The sequence below is a fragment of the Theropithecus gelada genome, chromosome 2, assembly GCF_003255815.1.
Source record: "Theropithecus gelada isolate Dixy chromosome 2, Tgel_1.0, whole genome shotgun sequence".
NCBI lineage: Eukaryota > Metazoa > Chordata > Mammalia > Primates > Cercopithecidae > Theropithecus > Theropithecus gelada.
The window spans coordinates 106,887,494-106,901,800 of NC_037669.1; the positions used below are offsets into that span (position 1 = coordinate 106,887,494).

Here is a 14,307-nt window from a genome sequence, read left to right on the forward strand (position 1 = left end):
TATATCTATTAATAGCCTTTAAAAATATGTATATTGTTTGACCAGCAAGTCCTTTTTTTTTTTTTAAAGTACTCTCTCCTAAGGAAATAATCAGAATTATGTGGAAAGATTTATCTATACAGATGTCCAATGCTGTATTGATAGAAAATACTCAAAATAGGCCGGGCGCGGTGGCTCAAGCCTGTAATCCCAGCACTTTGGGAGGCCGAGACGGGCGGATCACGAGGTCAGGAGATCAAGACCATCCGGGCTAACACGGTGAAACCCCGTCTCTACTAAAAATACAAAAAAAATTAGCCGGGCGTGGTGGCGGGCGCCTGTAGTCCCAGCTACTTGGGAGGCTGAGGCAGGAGAATGGCGTAAACCCGGGAGGCGGAGCTTGCAGTGAGCTGAGATCCGGCCACTGTACTCCAGCCTGGGTGACAGAGCGAGACTCCGTCTCAAAAAAAAAAAAAAAAAGAAAATACTCAAAATAACCTAAATGCCCTGTAAGAGGGGATTGGTTAAACCACAGTACATCTTCTGGCTAGAACAAAGTCTATGCAGCCATTAAAAATTATATAGACTAACGACACGGGGAAGTAGTAACCACACAGTAAGTGAAAAAGTAGATCACAAAACATGCCAACAGAAAAAATAATGTATCTGTGAATCTAGGGATAGGATGTACATATGCCAAAATGTTTTATTTATCTTCTCTATTTTCCACCAAAATGTCTATTATAAAATGTAATATTCATTTAAAAATTTTTCATGCATGTTATCTAGGTCTTGTTCCCTTTCATTAATAGGAAACATCCCAAAAACCCCTCAGAAATGACTATCAGTAAGTAACTGATGGACTGAGGCACTTGGCTATAGCCAATTCTCTCTCTCTCTGTCTTTTTTTTGGAAACAGGGTCTCATTCTGTCACCCAGGCTGGAGTGCAATGGCGCGATCTTGACTCACTGCAATCTCCACCTCCTGGGTTCAAGCAATTCTCCTGCCTCAGCCTCCCGAGTAGCTGGGACTACAGGCACGTATCCACCACACCTGGCTAATTTTTGTATTTTTGGTAGAGAAGCAGTTTTGCCATGTTGCTCAGGCTGGTCTTGAACTCCTGGCCTCAAGGGATCTGCCCACCTTGGCCTCCCAAAGTGCTGGGATTATAGGCATGAGCCACGGTGCCCAGCCAAATTCTCTTTAATATTAATTTTAAGGAGATTCTTCTACTCTCTTTCCACATCTTCAGAAGTTGATACATGATTCAAAGTGTATTAGTAATTGGTTTAAGACCAAAGAGTATCTCATCTATTGCCATACTCTCAGAATTTCATATATCCCTTGTAACGTTCCCAACTTCTTGAAATATTTCAAGTCAGACATTCAGGCCTAAATATGGCAGCAAAAAGAAGGCAGCTAAAGGATGTCACAGATAATACAATCTAAAAAATAAGATGCCATCCTACATTCCCAAGCCACAAATAAAACTTGAGACTTGAAATTTAACAATATTAAGGCTGCATTTTGAGTACCCTGTCATATATTAAATTGTACCCCACTTTTTAAGTGACACAAAGGGAAATAAAATATGCAATATCAAAATCAAGAAGAACTCATTCTCTTATATATGGTATTCTCTTCTTTTTTATGTTCTTATTTATCTCCATCCTCTCTTCTCACTGTAATGCCCCAGATATCCTACTTCCAATATTCACTAGATACTTGGAATTTTCATGAATTATCTCACTGAATTTACTTAATATTGCAGCTTTTACCATCATCATCATCAACAAATATTTATTATATGCCCACTATTGTCAAGATACTGTACTAGGCGAGGGTTTACAGAGATGTAAGATATTGTTATTGGAGTTTTTTGTTTTTGTTTGAGACAGGGTCTCCTCGTGTTGCCCAGGCTGGAGTACAGTGCCATGACCTCGGCTCACTGCAACCTCCGCCTTCCGGGTTCAAGCAATTCTCGTGCCTCAGCCTCCGGAGTAACTGGGATTACAGGCACGTGCCACCATGCCTGGCTAATTTTTGTATTTTTTTAGTAGGGACAGGTTTTGCCATGTTGGCTAGGCTAGTTTCGAACTCCTGAGCTCGAGCAATTCTCCCGCCTTGGGCTCCGAAAGTGTTTTGTTTTGAGACGGAGTCTCGCTCTGTTGCCAGGCTGAAGTACAGTGCTGCCATCTTGGCTCACTGCAACCTCCACCTCCCAGGCTCAAGCGATTCTCCTGCTTCAGCCTCCCAAGTAGCTGGGACTACAGGTGCGCGCCAGCACACCTGGATAATTGTTTGTATATTTAGTAGAGACGGGGTTTCACCATGTTGACCAGGATGGTATCAATCTCCTGACCTCGTGATCCACCCACCTAAGCCTCCCAAAGTGCTGGGATTACAGGCGTGATCCTTTTTATTTTTAATTTTTTTGAGCCGGAGTCTCGCTCTGTCCCCAGGCTGGAGTGCAACTCCAGTGCAAATCTCAGCTCACTGCAACTTCCACCTCCCAGGTTCAAGCGATTCTCCTGCCTTAGCCTCCTTAATAACTGGGTCTACAGGCATGCACTACCACGCCCAGCTAATTTTTGTATTCTTAAGAGATGGGGTTTCACCATGTTGGGCAGGATGGTCTCGATATGACCTCGTGATCCACCTGCCTTGGCCTACTAAAGTGCTAGGATTACAGGCATGAGCCACCACACCAGGCTTTTTTTTTTTTTTTTAATAGAGTTGCAACAAAACATATTCAAACAAGATAAATAACAACATAAAGTAGCACAGACAATATGTCCCATCGGTACAGACAGCCTAGTTCCTCCTTAAACTTCTATTACATTTAAAAAACATCTCTTCCTATCAATTAGCACTTCAACTTCCTGAAGTCTAGGTGATAGGATTTTCTCTGGGCAGATATATGCTAGGTTATTCTGACCATTCGGGGAAAAATACATGGCTATAACAACATCTGAAGGACACCTAAATGATTGCATGCTACACAGGACCTTTTCTGTTTCTCTGTCTATCCCCCAATTGTGCAGGTAAAGTCAGAAAAAATCCAAGCAATTTTATCAGTCAAATGGAATAAGACTAAAGTGAAATAAATACTATTTTCATTTGAAATCACTAGGGTGGAGAGTCAGAGGCAGTATGTTGATATCTTTTGTTTGTTTGTTTCAGATGCAGTCTTGTTCTGTCGCCCAGGCGGGAGTGCAGTGGCACAATCTTGGCTCACTGCAAGCTCCACCTCCCACGTTCAAGCGATTTTCCTGCCTCAGCCTCCTGATTAGATGGGACTACAGGCACATGCCACCATGCCCATTTTTGTATTTTTGGAAGATTTTTGTATTTTTGGAAGAGACGGGTTTCACTATGTTGGCCAGGCTGGTCTTGAACTCCTGACCTCAAGTGATCCACCTGCCTTGGCCTCCCAAAGTGTTGGGATTACAGACGTGAGCTACTACGCCTGGCCACCCTCATTTCTAAGTTTTAAAAAAATAAAAATAAAAAATAAATTTCAAATGTACAAATATACATGCATTTTCTAAATACATAACAAAGCTTTGTGATGTAATATAATATTTATGGTAATGGAAGTTCATGGAGAAGGCCTATTTAAATGAACACATATAAAAGTAAAGATAAACACAAGACAATGCTTACTAATGGCTGGTTTTGGAGTAAATGTCAACAAAGTAACTCCCACAAATTTAGTTAGTAAAATTAGTTTCTCTTAAATTTGAGGAAATATTTTCCTCTACATGTATGTTATGGTCCAAACAAGCTAGATTTTTAACTTCAATCCAATTATGTTTTGCAGATTTTAGGTAACAGACTTGCCTGAGAACAAATAAAAGCTCTATTTAATTAATTTTAATACCTAAATGAATAAAAATGTATGAGTTTAAAATATTTTATTAGTTTTAAAATTTATTATCACTACTAAAAAAAGGAGATTTCTTACCATCTCTTTTAAGATTTTTCTGATTACTCAGAGAGTATTCATGTTTGCCTCATTACAGGTCATCCAACTTGCGTTATAGTTACCCATATATTTGTGTACATGTCTGGATGCATGTGCACACACACAGCTTAACATTTAAAACTCCATTTATAATGCATAGAATGACTTCCAAATTCCAGGCTCTCACACATGAGCAGTAGCATATCTATCAAACATGCTTTTAATTTGAAGTTATCTCAATAACTGTTTTATAAACAGAAATGTATCCCCCTTATCAAGAGAGACCACTACTGTGCCTGAATGTCAATTTTTTGTTGTTGTTGAAACTTCAAAAAGTTCAATGTATGTAATATCACAAGTAATTCAAAAAGGGAACATTTCAACTATGATAAACATAAACTGTGATGACATGGAATATAACTCATATTTTAATCTTAATGCCTTATTAATCTAGACTCAAATTATGGTTGAATTAGCTACAAGTCAGGTACCCAAATCAAGAACCTATTATTCATTCCAGCTTATCTAGTTTAACTTCTTACTGCATTTCAGGTTCAAAAAATTCACACAAGCGATTGTGACTTTGACTAGAGATACAATTATTGGTATTAACAACAATGGAAATTGTGAGCTTCTTCCTGCATACATTTTCATTTTCTCAATGTTTAAATGAAAATTTGTTCAGAATACAAAACAAAATAGCACATTGTAGGAACTAAGAATTTCCCTTTGGCTAGAATGGACAAGTAGGAAAACACATATAAAAGTATACTTTGTTTTCTGTATCCAATGATCTTACTCTAATTTTATTACATAAATTTGGGAACAGTGTGTTAAGTATTAATATAAAATTGATTAAAATTTGTATCAATTAAGGGTCTGTCTTTTTATGCTATTTTCTGCCCCTTATTTTCATAGTTGGCTCCTTGATTTGTTCACTGACAAAAGAGGTCTTCCTCTCCACTACTTTTACCCAATAAAAAATGGAAAATCCTGGATTAGAACACCTATAAAATCACCTTGCATTACAAAGTCTTCAACAGCAATGAGATATTTGTTTACTGCTCTGTATGTAAAAGAGACTATCTCATAAATCTTTGCAAACAGCTTCAGCCTGCTGCCTCCTGACTTTCGGGCATCTTGACTTCCTCTGGACTTTCTGAGAACTCTCCCATGACTGGTCTCCATAATGACACCAAATGTAAACACGTCCTATGTATAAATTATTTGCATAAGGGCATCTTAGGAGTGTGAGATTCATTCAGAATATATCTTTTGGGCTTCCAGATGTAATTCGCTAGTTTTTGCCTTCCCATTTTATACAATAAAGTAATACAAAGATTAGCTGGGCGTGGTGGTGGGTGCCTGTAGTCCCAACTACTCAGGAGGCTGAGGTAGGAGAATCGCTTGAACCCGGGAGGCAGAGGTTGCAGTGAGCTGAGATCGCACCACCGCACTCCAGCCTGGAAACGGCGAAACTCCATCTCAAAAAAAACAGAACAAAAGGAAAGAAAAATGTTATTCTATCTCAAAGTACGGTGTCTAATATAGGTTCAGGATTGATCAAAATGAACTCATAATGTATAATCAAGCAAACGAAACATAAGATTACAGATTGAGCCATTGTAGCATTTTTGCAAATATCACAGCAGAATTATTCCCATCAGGAAAAAGTAAATAACTAAGTAGGCATCTCTAAACAAAATTAGTAGGAAAAGTTTCTTTCCAAAGAAACACAATGACTGAAAGTTGTATCTACATGAGTTAATGGATGTAAGTTGATCAGACAGGAATGAGGCTCTCAGGAAAGCATAGAAGAGTGGGTAAATATTTAGTAACAGAAATGATTGTCACACTGCCGTTTTTTGTGATCGTAAGCATAGAGTTGTGCCTTGTTACTCTGATTGGCTTAAGTGATCTCTGGTTAAAGAAAGGAAAATGGTTTAAATTCTCTAATGACAACGTTTAGATAGTTTATACATACTATAAATATACCTTTTTAGCATTTGGTTGATCAAAGCCCCAGTCAAAATATGTGTGTTGTTTTAATTTCCACACCTAAAATAAAGGAAGAATAGCAACATATAAATCAGATAGTTGTCAGTTCATGTACAGTTGTCATTATTTACTAATATGTTGAACAAAGTTTTTAGTAAATTCTAGTTTCTGACTGCAGTTCATTTTTGTATAAAAATAATTAGTGAATAACATCTCCTTAAAGCAAATTAATAATTTAATGCTATTTTACATAACTAGTTTTCTTATTTATCAACTTCCTTGACAGTTTTTTTGTTTGTTTGTTTTTTGAGACTGAGTTTCACTCTTATTGCCCAGGCTGGAGTGCAATGGCACGATCTTGGCTCACCACAACCTCCGCTTCCCAGGTTCAAGCGATTCTCCTGCCTCAACCTCCCGAGTAGCTGGGATTACAGGCATGTGCCACCATGCCCAGCTAATTTTATATTTTTAGCAGAGACAGGGTTTCTCCATGTTGGTCAGGCTGGTCTCGAACTCCTGACCTCAGGTGATCCACCTGCCTCGTCGTCTCAAAGTGCTGGGATTACAGGCATGCGCCACCGCACCCGGCACTTGACAGTTTTATCCTGGAGTGTTATCCTGCAGTAAAATTTCTTGAGTGAAAAATGAGTAAAAGAAAATTCATGTCAATAGCAAGCTAATGGTAGCACTGAAAAAACATGTACTCTGTGATAATTCTGCATTGGATATTTGAAGAGTGTCTGGAAATTGATGTTTCATCCAAGTTTGGGGCCATGAAATAATTCTAAGAGTTAGCAAATAATTATTTTTTAATGTTTTAATATATAAATGTATATTTCCTCTGCCTTGAATCTTATAGAAACGTAATCCCCATATCCCATAGAAACCAACTAATTCAGCACAATTCCTTTTATTTATTTATTTATTTGGTGGAAAGGGATAAGAGGAATGCTTAAGAGAAAATACCAGAACCTTCAGCTGTGTACAGAATAGCAATAGTATTTAAACACAAGTGGTTCTGGTTTCTGGCCCAGATATCTTTAAATAGAACTTGTAAATTCTTAACAAGTTTAGACAAATTCAAAAGTTCATTCCAAAACCAAATATAAATGACCTTTTTTTAAAAACGTGTACACACAAACACATATGTATACCAGACTGTGTTATGATCATGAAGTGAATGCTATCCTGTGTTTCCTTACTTTCAGAAGTGAGCCTGACTTGTATGTACCCTTGGTAAAAAAATATTGCAACTAGGGCAAATTTGGGAACTGTTACTCCCAGCTAAGTAAATCTTCCTTCCCAATGGACAATAAGATCCTGAATCAATGTAGGGATTCAGGTCAATTCAGGAAACATTTATAAAGAACCTAGTCTATGTCTGTCACTGCGTAGCAAATACTGGATTCAGATCCAATTTTGGACTCTGTGGGGTTGGCTAAGAGTAGAGCCAAACAAGAACTCCAAGACTGGTACTAAAATAGATTCAAATTCTTAGCAGGTGCAGATTGGAATACAGCCTTTTATAACCAATCTGGTCTAGAATTATACCTTATGGGGTAGAAAGCATAAGGCAATTCACCTGGGCATTTTCTATGGATTTTTAGGTAATACCAACCTAATCGGTAAGGGTAAGGGATGGAAGAGAGAGGGTACAAAGTCTGAAGGAAATGTGTAATATCAGAATCAATCTACAGCGTGAGTTTGTACTCAAACAAGCTTATGTTTCCTTTAGCATGCAGAAATTCTATACAAAGAGGTTACTAACAGCCTTAAAGATAGTATGGATTAATGAGGGGCTTCTAAAAACTAATACCCGAAAATGAAGGAACCAACAACATCCTGACTAGCGTAGCCCCTAAAACTTGTAGTAGCGAACTGCTGCATGCTATGTTCTACGCTACTCCATTTTCTCAAAGTTAACCTTGAAAGAACATCACAGGAGATGACAAGAAAGTTTAACCAAGAGGTTTATCTTGAAAGATATATAGTAACTCAAAAGAAGGAAAGCCAGAAAATAATTGCAATATAGTAAATCTTTTTTTTTTTGTTTTTTGAGATGGTCTCACTCTGTTGCCAGGCTGGACTGCAGTGGCGCAATCTTGGCTCACTGCAACCTTTGCCTTCTGGGTTCAAGTGATTCTCCCGCCTTAGCCTCCCGCCTAGCTGGGACTACTGGTGCGCACCACCACGTGTTTTTAGTAGAGACACGGTTTCACCATGTTGGCCAGAATGGCCTCAATCTTTTGACCTCGTGATCCACCTGCCTCGACCTCCCAAAGTGCTGGGATTACAGGCGTGAGCCACCGTGCCCAACCAGTACATCTTTTATTTTAAAAATAACCAGAAAATTATATATAGTAAGGTACTACACAAAACCAAGCAAATTTTTATACATTTCAGATATTTTCACCCTATAGTCTCAAAAGCTAATTTATTTAATTTTTTAATATCATAATTTAAAAAAAAATTATTTTGCACTATCAAAATTTCAGTTTAAAGAATTACTCTGCAGCAGTGGTTCCTGAACCATGTTTTACAAATGTAATGTTTAAAGCCCAGCCTTCAAGCTATTTTCAACATTTCCAGTTTCTTAATGGAACCACCAAGCCCATATTTACCCACCATGAGATAACAGAAACCGGCTGGGTGAGGTGGCTCATGCCTGCAGTCCTAGCATTTTGAGAGGCTGACGCAGGCGGATCACGAGGTCAAGGGTTCGAGACCAGCCTGGCCAACATAGTGAAACCCCGTCTCTACTAAAAATACGAAAAAATCAGCCGGGCCTGGTGGCGGGCACCTGTAATCCCAGCTACTCGGGAGGCTGAGGCACGAGAAACGCTTGAACCTGGGAGGCGGAGCTTGCAGTGAGCCGAGATGGCGCCACTGCACTCCAGCCTGAGCAACAGAGACTCTGTCTCAAAAAAAAAAAAAAAAAAAAGAAAAGAAAAGAAAAGGTAACTAGTTGGTAAGAAACCAACTAAAACCTTGAGTTTCTTTGGATAGAATGATAGCAACTAGGGATTATCCCATGTTTATTAGAACCTCAAATGCGCAATACACTGTATGACTTTGCTTGATGAGAAACAAAAGAGATAGCTGTTGATGACAAATTTAGGAAAGCTTAAACGTGTCAGACTAAGCAATATGGTTCTTTAACTAAAAAAGACTACTACTGTCTCTTAAATCACAGGAAAAAAAACCCGGAATTTCTCCAGTGTTTCTCTCCCTCAACTTAAAACTTCTGGCTACTGATATTCTCCAACCCTAAAGGAAGAAAAAAATTTGCTAACCATCAGACATCACACCTGGTATACCAAGGTGCCGCATTGAGCCTACTCACGCTTCTGACTAGACTTGATGTGTAAATTTAATGTTGTTTGGTTTTATCTTGCTAACGTTTCTTTTAAGTATTTAATGCATTGTTTTATTCTATAATCAAAATACTTATAGATATATGATATGGTTATGTTTTCTGATAGCAAAATGGTTTTGGTTTTTTATTTATTTTTGAGATGGAGTCTCACTCTGTCATCCAGGCTGGAGTGCAGTGGCATAATCTTGGCTCACTGCAACTCCCACCTCCCGGGTTCAAGTGATTCTCCTGCCTCAGCCTCCTGAGTAGCTGGGATTACAGGAGCGTGCTACCACACCAGGATAATATTTTCTGTGTTTTCTCTGTTTTTCTTTTTCTTTTTTTTTTTTTTAAGTAGAGATGGGGTTTCACTACGTTGGCCAGGCTGGTCTTGAACTCCTGACCTCGTGATCCACCTGCCCCAGTCTCCGAAAGTGCTGAGATTACAAGCATGAGTCACCACGCCTGGCCTGGTTTTGGTTTTTTAATTAAAATTAAATCTGCAAGGATGCCAGCAAGGAGCTCTGCCACCTGAACAAATTTCAGATTTTTTTTTTTTTTTTTGAGACAGAGTCTAGCTCTGTTGCCAAGCTGGAGTGCAGTGGCGCAATCTCGGCTCACCGCAAGCTCCGCCTCCCGGGTTCACATCATTCTCCTGCCTCAGCCTCCCGAGGAGCTGGGACTACAGGCGCCCGCCACCACACCCGGCTAATTTTTTGTATTTTTAGTAGAGACGGGGTTTCTCCGTGTTAGCCAGGACAGTCTCCATCTCCTAACCTCGTGATCTACCCGCCTCAGCCTCCTTAAGTGCTGGGATTACAGGCGTGAGCCACTGTGCCCGGTCACAAATTTGAGATCTAATATTTTACATGACTTCTCTATGAATAAAAGCACGTAGTCAGTAGTTTATATTTACCTTCGTGGTGACACTAATTATTTACAGTGGTAGCATTTGGAAACCTCAGTTATGAGTAAAGCCCACCTTTTTTTTTTTTTTTTTTTTTGAGATAGAGTTTTGCTCCTGTTGCCCAGGCTGGAGTGCAATGGCATGATCTCAGCTCACTGCAACCTCTGCCTCCCGGGTTCAAAGGATTCTCCTGCCTCAGCCTCCCAAGTAGCTGGGATTACAGGCACCCGCTGCCACACCCAGCTAATTTTTGTATTTTTAGTAGAGACGGGGTTTCATCACGTTGGCCAAGCTGATCTGGAACTCCTAACCTCAGGTTATCCACCTGCCTCAGCCTCCCAAGGTGCTGAGATTACAGGCGTGAGCCACCGAACCCAGCCAAAGCCCACTTTTAAAACATCAGTTTAGTAGTCTTTAAGATGTGTCAAATGTTGAAAAATTTTAACTCTGGGATGATGAATATAGGCAGAGTGCCAAACTCTTCAATTTAAAAAAGTTTGCTTAACTATTGTATTGTTTATTTTTTGAGACAGGGTCTCACTATGTTGCCCATTCTGTTCTCAAACTCCAGGGCTTAAGAGATTCTCCTGCCTCAGCCTCTGGAGTAGCTGGGATGACAAGCAAGCACTTAATGTGTTTTTAATAGGAGAAACAATAGCAATTTTTAAATGTCAACAGTTGTCAAGTGGCTATATACTCTCTAGTTGTTTCAGTCACACCAGAAGTAAATTATACAAAAATGCATTTTTCATATGTACACTTGTGAAGATATTTACTGACATTTTTCCATTATACAGTCCATACCCAAATATTTATTGAAAAAAGTGTCCCAAATTTCTAGGTAAGACAAAAGTTTAGACAAAAACAACTGTGGTCACTTATTTGATAAATAGTATTTATTTTTCACAGGCTTGACCTCTGGGTTTTAATGAAATGGGAGAAAAACAAGGAAGTTAAAAAAAGGTTACTGAAAAAGCATTAAGGTTCAACGACCCGGACGAAAGCCAGGAAAGTTTAGGTTAAAGCTGGTAGTCAGCCCTAACTCAGATTCTTTCTTCTTCCTGTTTAGAGACTTAAGTTGCTGGCTTTGTTTGAATAAGCAAGCCTTTACTGAGTGATGGTTTTACTTCTTCAAAAGTTTAGATGATTACATTTTGTACTTATTTAGATACATTAAATACTCTCAATGCACAAGTGATGAGGCAGTTCTGATCACAGGAGCTGCTCATTCCGGTGTAACCATCTCCTCTGGAATTTTAAAGAATGCATAACCAATGGGAACTGTTCATATTCAATTCCTGCTTCATCCAGGGGAGCTCAAACTTCCTTCTACAAAAATGTATTAAGTCTCTGCCAGGCACGGTGGGTCACGCCTGCAATCCCAGCACTTTGGGAGGCTGAGGCGGGCGGATCACCTGAGGTCAGGAGTTCAAGACTAGCCTGGACAACATGGTGAAACCCCGTCCCTACTAAACATACAAAAACTAGCCGGGTGTGGTGGCGGGCGCCTGTAATCCCAGCTACTCGGGAAACTGAGGCAGGAGACTCGCTTGAACCCGGGAAGCGGAGATTGCGGTGAGCTGAGATGGCCTGAGTGACAGTGAGACCACTCCACTCCAGCCTGGGTGACAGAATGAGACCTTGTCTCAAAAACAAAACAAGTGTATTAAGTCTTGAGTGAATTCCTACATCTGCAGAAGAAAATCTGAGAAAACGCAAATACCCTATTAACTCAAGAGAATACAAAAACCATTTTCAACCCACTATGGCTAAAAATGATTGGTCTTAAAGATTTTATTACCGTCACCTTAATTTATAATTTTAAAATGACACAGTTGCAACCCACTTCTCAAACATTTTGAATTACCACGGGAATTAAAACATAGAAGTGTGTGACCTAGAATCCCTCAAACAAGGAAAACAACTCATCCAAGACAAGTATGGAAGAATCTTTACCTTTTAGGGGAGCATCTTTAAACTATCTTTTTTAAATAGAAGAAATCTGCTTTTAAATCTCAGCCAACAACAAGCAGATTTTTAAAATCTATTTTACAACCCTAATAAAAACGAACCTCCTAGCTGGTGGACCCAGTCTGTAGCTGCAAATACAAAGACGTGATTTTTGAAAAGCTGCCCACAAGAGCAAGTGATTAATCATTAAAATCCACTAAAATCAATTGTGAACAGCCACTGCCTCAGGGGCGACCGCAGGGCCCCCTAAGATGTGGCACTGTGATCTATATTTAGCTATCTAAACACGTTTACGGAACTGGCAACAACGAATTCGCAGGACTTCCTGAGCACCACCCCGGCAGATAACGCGACACTAGTTAAAGGGTGTTAATTTTCCGGTCCTCGGAGGGCGGGCCACGGTTGCCGACCGCTGCGTGCCCAGAACTGCCTGCAGGATCAGGCAGCAGCCGCGGCAGCCACGGAGGCTCCCAGCCACCAGCCGCAGGGGCGGGAGCGCGCGCCGCCTGCATCCGCGCCGCCAGGCTCCACTCCGGCCGCAGCTGCAAGAGCAGCGAGAGCGCGCGCTCCCGCGCGTCCTACAGATCACCTTCAAGGGGGCGGGAAGAATGGCCCCGGACAGGCCCACCTAGTGACAATAAAAACTCGCCAATAAAAACTCGAACTCGCCCTCGGGTACCGCCCACAAGCCGCCGCAGGCGCCCAATCCCCGCCGCGTTAACAGTCTTCACCCGGGGTGTCCAGAACTTGGGGGCGGGTCCATTAGGAACTAAATTAAGAAACCAAGTCCTGGAGTGGTAAGAAGGTGGGGAGGTTAGGCGGGGACTGCGGCGGCTGAACGCCCGCTCCCCCGCCCGCCCTGGCTCCCCCGGGACGGCCGCAGCGAGCCCGGTGTCGCGATCGTGGTAAACAAAGGCTCGCAGGGGACGGGGGCGGGGGTAACGGTCAGGTGACAGTGCCGAGTGCATTTCGCAATCGCTTTAATGGGGCTTCGCTGGCCCGCTGCCCCGGGAACCCCACCTTGACCCCGTCATTCCTCCCGGACAGAACCGACGGTCGTCCCACCAAACGGGAAGGCTGGATTTGAGGCGGTCCCACTCCCCCGCGCTTCCTGAAATAAAAAGCAGCGCCCCGTTCGCAGCCCATCGGCAACAAGCAGCACCCCCGGCGGCGCCCGGCCCCGCGGCGACTAGGCGACCGCACCTGCGGCTACCCCCAGTCCCGGCGGCCACCCCCTCCCACCTCGCCCTTGCCAGGCCGCGCCAGCCGCGCCACGGTTCCGGGCCGTAGTGCCAGGAGGCGCGGGCGTCCTCCCTCAGGGCTGTAGCTACCGAGCGGGGAGGAAGAACCCCCAGGGAGACCTGGAGGCCCCTCGCCTCAGAAAGGGGCCCTGCAGACCAGCTGCAGCCTCTCCGCAGACCGCCAATCTGGCTCCGAGAGGCCGGCCGCCGCTGGCTGCCCTCCCGCAGACACCCCGGTGGACAGGACCGCCGCCGCCCCTCCGCCCCTGAGGACTCAGACTCTGGCCGGTTCCTCGCCTTTCGGCCGGTCCCGGAGCTGTCACCCCCGGTACCTCTCGGCGAAGGCTGGAAGCAGCCAGCAGCGGCGAACCCGCGGTTCCTCAGCCGCCGGCGGCGCAGCGCACTCTCCAGCGCCGGCGTCTTCTCCAGCCACCAGTCTCTGCCGCAGCTCACAACAAAGGAAACATGTGACCCTCCGGGCCAAAACACTGAGCGTCACCGACCCCTGGCCAATCCGGGTGGGCGTCCTCCGCCCCGGGGGACCCCGGGAGATGTAGTTCTCGCTTCCCGGTGACCTCCGGGGCCACCCGGGGCTCCAGCCATGGGGTGGGTGTCGGGCGCCAGGAGGACTAGACCCACTCCAAGGGCTGCTGACTCAAAAACACTGTTTTAAGTAGAGATAGTTAAAAAAAAAAATGCCTTTTGTTTAAGGAGCCGAGTGAGAAGCCGGAGTCGTTTGTTTCTTTCCCTCAGAGGCCCCTGCCACGTCCCAAGGAAAAAGCCCGCGATCAGCCCTTCGACTTTAAAGCTTGGGTAGAAGCTTAGAGAGCTTTTTGTTTGACCCTTTGATAGACAATCGGAAATCCTCAGGCCTGAAGGGTGGACGAG

The 14,307-nt window shown here is 42.7% G+C and overlaps 1 protein-coding gene across 11 annotated transcripts in view; it reads right to left on the minus strand.

The window, feature by feature from the left end:
- Window positions 1–13,930, minus strand: part of KLHL24 (kelch like family member 24) — a 52,196-nt gene extending 38,266 nt beyond the window's left edge. Inside the window, exons 1-3 of one of the 11 annotated variants that reach the window (XM_025376604.1) lie at window positions 13,752–13,875; window positions 13,199–13,289; window positions 5,943–6,005 (exon numbers count right to left, since the gene is read on the minus strand). The gene's annotated coding sequence lies outside the window, so the exon portion shown is untranslated. Of the gene's footprint in view, window positions 1–5,942; window positions 6,006–13,198; window positions 13,290–13,705 lie in introns of all 11 variants that reach the window. The other 10 variants (XM_025376602.1, XM_025376612.1, XM_025376611.1 and 7 more) reach the window with 10 other exon arrangements.
- Between the last annotated feature and the right edge of the window lie 377 nt (window positions 13,931–14,307).